Below are 6,342 nucleotides of genomic sequence, written 5' to 3' on the forward strand. Positions count from 1 at the left end.
TGTAGGATCTTGGCTTCAGGCAGTTTTGTCCTGGCAGCAGACTTTGCAGTCCCTTTTTGGAGTTAAGAATGTGGTTGGGATGTTAGGTTGCCCACCCCCAACCAGGTGGGAAAAAGGAAGAAATGACTTTTCCTGTGGATTGGGCACCAACTCACCTTCCATACAATAGCGTTGCATCTGCAGGTAACAGTCAAACTCTTGTTACGTTTCTATATGACCTACACGGGATTAGCTGTTGTCTAGAGTGAGGAGGGTCTATGTCCTGGTCTACACTAAGCAGCATCATCAGTGTCCTTCAGCTATGCAAACTGCATGGCTGGTGTCAACATAGCGCAGTGTCTTGCATGCGGTAAGGTTGGTGGGGGGCTGCTTTCCAGTCGATGCTGGATGCTCTTCCCTTTTTGGTGGAGTATCAGCATCAGTAGGAGAGCACTGGGAGATCGATTTGTCGTGTCTAAGCAGACACGGTAAAGCGGCGGCCAGTAGATCAATCGCTGCAGCTTTGATCCACACTGTAGCGTAGACATTACCCCTAAATGGGCCATTTAGGCACTGAAAGTGAGATATTCAGGATCTGAGTGTCAAAAGAGTAACAGATTGATGAGCATTCAAAGCAGCCATCCTGTCTTCACATCCACTGTTGCCAGGGCAGAGGTTGTCTTCAGGGTTATTCTGTTCTGTCTTCATGCAAAGATTATTAATTTTGTAGCTACATAGCCACACGTTACTTCCTTACATGTGTCCTTGTTAGCACCTTCTATTAGCCATTTCTAATCCGTCTTTTTTTGGATGGCCGCATGACCCAATCCCGGGCTGTTTTTCTTTCTTTCTTTGTGTTTGCCCTGAGCTAGTTTTCAAGAGCATTTGTGATTGAATAGTTTGTAATTGACATGAATTTGGCATTTGGAGCGCATGCAGGATGAATGCAACGCACACAGTGGGCTGTATGAAAGGGATTTTGCTAGAAAAACAACCCAGCGGAGGCTTAAGTTAAAGCACTTGTAGTTTGCAATATTTTACACATCAACTAGATGCAATTTGGTTCAAGCAACATTACTTTTCACCTTGTTAACTGAACTATTTAGCCTTCAATTAAAATCATCAGTGAAACTGGCCTAGTGACTCAAAATTAGCTGGAATTACACAAGTATATTTAAGTGACTTTAACTGATAAGGAAGTGTCCTTCTGCCAAACTACAGGCTTCCAGTGCATTCTGGTTTCTCAGACAGCAAACCATGGATGTTACTTCCCAGTCCCAAGTACAGCGTGTAACACAGCATATAGCTCACCCATTAGAATCAAGGACATTTATTTGGGTTTGAGCTAAAGTCCAGCTGAAATGGTTTGATTAGATCTGAGGCAAAGGTGAATTAAAACTGAGGCTAGTTATCCAGATCTCCATGTGCTTGTGTGGTTTAGCTCTAGTGAGTCTATGATATAAACTGCCCCTGGTTTTAGTTTTTCAAAACAAAACACAATAAGCAAGGAGTTTCAAAAGCCAAAAACAAAGCTCCATAATTGCACAGCTCTAAGATAAATAAGCAGCATTTCAGTCTGTTGGTCATTCAGGCTTCCTACCTATACATTTTTAATAGTCACTTGGGTGCTTCTATGTGCCTCTTGCAGTCCCTAATTAGTTGATAGCCTTCAATCATTAATATTCTGCCTTTGGGACACATATGAAAGAGACATGTTGCTCAATAAGAGTTGCATATAGCAATATCTTGGCTGTAAATTATACATTTCTTTTTTTGTTTAACAAACAGTTCTAACTGTACAGTTTGTAGTTCTTCTGCATTATCATTGCCTACTAAATGAAAAGCATCCCTTCTGAGGCTGGGAATAAGCTAAGAATTCAGCTGTACAATTTGCAGTTTATAGTGACATCTATTTTGAGTCAGCTACTGAGTGTGTGCATGGCCTGATTTCAAAGGCAGGGAATCCTGCCCTATTTCCCTTGAGACTTCAAGAACTTGTACTTCATTTTGTGTGGAGGGCAGATGTAAATGGGGGAGCAACATTTTCCATAGGATCCCTGGAAAAGCAGAGAGAGAAAATATTAGCTGCTATTGTCTCTAACTAATTTAAAGCACTTGAACAAAAGCAGGCTTTTTTTTCAGAAAGAGCTATGTGTCCAAGATCTAAAAAACCAGGTCCTTTTATTTCAAAATGGGTAGCCAAAATCAGTGAGAATTTGTGAAAATCTTGGGCTCTCAAACTTTTAAAATGCCTTATTGCTTTCCCCCAATGCTAAATAAATTCCTCTTTCTCTCTCTTTCAGATATTAGACACCTGAAACATTACATTGAATAAAAATCCCTTGTTAAAAATACTGTATCAGTCTAAAGTAAAAGTACACAAACAATGGTAATTTCCAAATTTTTCTTCAGAGTTATGTTACCACATGCAGTATTTTCTAGATCTCGGACATTATGACTGAAATTTTCCAAAGCCCATTTTCAAGGGATTTGAATGGCTAGTTCCCACTAAAACTAATAGGAATTCCATATCCAGATTCTCATAACAGTTTTAAGAATCCCAGCATACATCAATAGAAGAACTGGTATCTACTTGTTGAAGTCAGTGGTAGTTTTGCCATTGGCTTCATTAGGAGCAGAAACATGAGCAGGCAGCTGTGGTTTGCCTAAATCAGTGGTTGGGTCAGCCTTATGAAATTTTGCACTGGAGGGGCCTAATTCTCTGCTGGTATGAATGGTACAACTCTTTTGACCATTTCACCAATTTATGCTAGCATGGAATTTAGCCCTACCATTTCCCCCAAAATGTCATCAAATAATTGTAACTTTCTTCCTGAGTTGGCTGTTTCTCGATGCAGTGGAACAAATTTTACTGATCTCAAATGCCACAAATTAGGGATCTCTGAAGGTTTTCCAGTTGTTCTAACTGCTTCCCACAGGAGTTCCCCACCCAAGGCCACTAACAGTCTGAGAAAGACCCAATGTTTGTTACCTTCTGAGAATCATTTAGAGGTTTTCATCTGGGCTGCCTGGATCTCTCATAAGTTGTGAAGAATGTTCTGCACACATGGAACAGAAGAGACTGAAATGATTGTGAAATAATGAACAAAAACAGTTTCTGTGTAGCCCTGGGACAGGTCATGAGCAAAATGACTGCACAAAGGAAAAGCGAGAACTTATTCTCTTGGAGTAAGCAATGTAATGCTAACTTTATAAACTGAACAAGGTGTATGATCCAAAGTCTGTTAAAATCAATGGCTAAAGTAATGTAATTAGGCAAAGAAAAGGAGTCTTTTTTTTTTTTTTGGTTCTGTTCAGGATATAAAGTTATATTCTTTGACCAGCATTGTGACACCTGTTGTGTGCAGACATCTACAGCCTATGCTGTATGAGTACTGTACAAATATATAATAATCAATTAAGGGATAATATGGCAAACTCTCAGCACAGAACTTCCATTACTGTTAGTCTTCCAAGAGAATTTTACCCTTAGATATATTTATTGGTGATTAAACTGGGGAAATCACCTACAATTTAGTATAAGACACTGGGCCAGTGTTCTCTCTAATTTTTTCCATGATTGTGCAGAATAAATTTTATATGCACTGAGACGTGTGGATGTGCACCACCAGTTGAAACACATGCTACTGGCTTTTGGTGCTGGGGGTGCTCTGCAAATCAACTGTAGCATTTGAATCATTCCTGGGTGTCGGGTCAAGTGCTCAGCTTACAAGGAACACTTGATGCCACACATGTGGTGCTATAGAACATCCTAAACTAGCTAGACATATACTAAGGCTGGAAAAAAGAGTTCAGGTGAGTCCATTCAGCTGTCATGGAAACTGATTGGATTTCAGTACCTTGTGGATCCCATTAAAATCTCAGGCTAATCAGTAAAAGTGGGGATATATTAAACTATATCAATGCTCAAAAGTTGAATCAGGCTAATGTGACCAGGTAAAAAGTAGAATCAACTACAAGATACTCAAGGTGGTCAAAAATGTAAGTTTTTGATATTCCAATGGAAACACTTGGCAATAAAAAGTTTGTCTAGGATTGTTTTTGGTTTTTTGGTTTTTTTCCCTCCAACCCTCTTGTGGAGTGGTCAACATTTTTTAAAAGGCTGAAATTTCATGGAAAAATGTACTAAAAAGTTTTGGGGGTGGGCCTTTACTTAAGTGTGCATGTGTCAGTTCATATGAGAAAGTTTCTACATTTTTTTAACCTACTCTCACAGACATTAGCTTCATTTTTAAGCTGTCCTCTAACCAGGGAGGTGATATTTGTAGTACAGAATATGTATCTACCTTTGTCATGGCCCAACTCGGGTTCATGTTGCTCTGCTGGACCCACGCTTTCCTCCATCAATTGCTCTTCTAAGCACTTTAAATCAGTCAAGTTTACTCCTGCTTCAAGGTTTCTCTTTGAACCTCTGCTTGTGTCTAACAAAAGATAAAAAGACAAACTCCCATTGACTTCAGTAGGCATACACTCAGGCCTATAGTTTCTGTTGTGTTCCTTGGGAATGAATAAGATAGATATGCCAGACAATGTATTCATTACTGTTCTCTTTGTTTCCAAGTTCATCTCCTCTAAGACAATATATTCTTCAGCGAGATTTAACAGCATTTTCATGTCATGATGATGGACACCAGCAGGTAATGATTTTTCTAGTAAATCATTGTACAGTTCAGTACAGAGCTGCTGCACTATGAAAGTGTATACAACAGCAAGCCACATGATCTTCATCTTGCACCATTAAAGTCCAAAATGCAAAGAGTGGGATGAATACCCCATTCTTGCAAGGAAGGGGTTAGGACCGGCTGGAGGGAGCCTGTGCAGCAACTCCAGCCAATGAGGGAAGGACTCCTGGGAGGAGCCAATCAGAGGACCGCTTGCTGGAGCAGCCTTGCATTTAAGGAGCTGCTCCAGCAGAGCTGAGTGTGTTTGGTCCTGGCCAGAGAAGGTGCGGGACCAGCTCCCAGTGTGTGCCAGTACCTTACACAGAAGGCAGACAGAGGGGAGCTTGGGAAAAGCCTCAGCCCAGCACCTGTCAGACTGCTGGCTCAGAGCCATGGGCCAGTAAGGCACAACAGTTAGATCCTGACCAGAGAAGGTGCAGGACCAGCTCCCTATAAGAGCAAACACCTCAGGAGAGCAGTACAGGGCAGGCGAAGGAGAGCTATGGAGAGGCTCCAGCCCGATGCCTGTCAGTCTTCGGGCCCCAATAGTGAGGCCCAGAAGGTGCAAGAAGTCACAAGGGGAAGTGGTCCAGCAAGTAAGGCGGGGAAGGGGAGGAAAGAGGAGGGCAAGACAAGGCTGCTGCCACAGGGTCCCTTTGCTGGGCCTGAGTCCCTTCCCTCCCTCCTTGCACTGTACCTAGCCGCACCAATTGTGGCCAATGTGGGCTGTGGGTTGCCCCTGAGGTGGGGGCTACATAGACACTGCAGTTGGCCACCTTGGTGGTGCCCTGAAGAAAGACTGTTAAGACCCATGGAAGGGGCAAGGGGCTGTGGTGGGCACTGCTTGAGGAAAGTGTCCCAAAGAGGACCCGGCACTCCTGGGTGTGATGCAGATCCCGAGCAGAGCACAAACCAGAGCCAGGAGCGGTGGTGGACGACACACTGGCTAGAGGGAGGTGCCTTGCTGAGGAGAATGAGCTAATTCCCTCACTGACCAGCAGGAGGTGCCATGGCGGTGAGTGCAACCCATGACAAGCAGGCTTTACTTTTAATCTCAGCGATCTTCGCTTTAGAAACAAGAAAGAAAAAAGTGAACAGCTCTCTTGGGAAAAGTTCACGGAGGTGGTGTCTGCTCTGACAGGTGGCACTCAGCTAAATGTAAAATGCCTGTCGCCCCAGAGGGCAGTTTGGGGAGAGGTAGAGGTGAAACAAAACAAAAGCACCTGGCTCAACACAACTCAAAAACCATCAGCGGAAGGTTGCTGCTCTGACTTACCCATCCTCTTTTGCAGCTTTACTTTAATGAACGTAAAACTAATAACAGCAACAAGAAGCAGCAGCACAATGAGGACTGGCATCACAACCGGAAGCAGCTGCAGTTGGCTTGTTGATGAGCTGGAAAAATAAAACCTCAGGATGAAATGGGATGTAGTGAGAGGGACTGTGGACACAAAGTGCCTTTGCATGGGCTGGGTTTGCATGTAACGTATCTCCTTGCTGGAGTATGAAACCAAAAAGTGGATCAAGAGAGACTAGTCTGCAAGGTCAAGTCATCAGACCTGGAGCTGGATTCTGAGGAAGTCTGAGTTGTAGCTACTTATGATTGTGCCCCAACTCAGTGGAATTTATAGAGTTGTCTGAATTAACTTTCATTCTGAAAGGGGGTAACTGCTCTCATTGT

At 42.9% G+C, this 6,342-nt stretch overlaps 1 long non-coding RNA gene across 1 annotated transcript; it reads right to left on the reverse strand.

Moving 5' to 3' along the window:
- Positions 1-1,460: 1,460 nt before the first annotated feature.
- LOC142001972 (uncharacterized) lies at positions 1,461-5,995 on the reverse strand. Its single transcript, XR_012642597.1, has 4 exons — positions 5,938-5,995; positions 4,287-4,421; positions 2,972-3,038; positions 1,461-2,036 (listed from the first exon to the last, which is right to left on the reverse strand). It is a non-coding gene; the product is annotated as an uncharacterized LOC142001972 (long non-coding RNA).
- Positions 5,996-6,342: the final 347 nt, after the last annotated feature.

Source organism: Carettochelys insculpta, chromosome 26, assembly GCF_033958435.1.
Source record: "Carettochelys insculpta isolate YL-2023 chromosome 26, ASM3395843v1, whole genome shotgun sequence".
In the NCBI taxonomy this organism is placed as follows: domain Eukaryota; kingdom Metazoa; phylum Chordata; order Testudines; family Carettochelyidae; genus Carettochelys; species Carettochelys insculpta.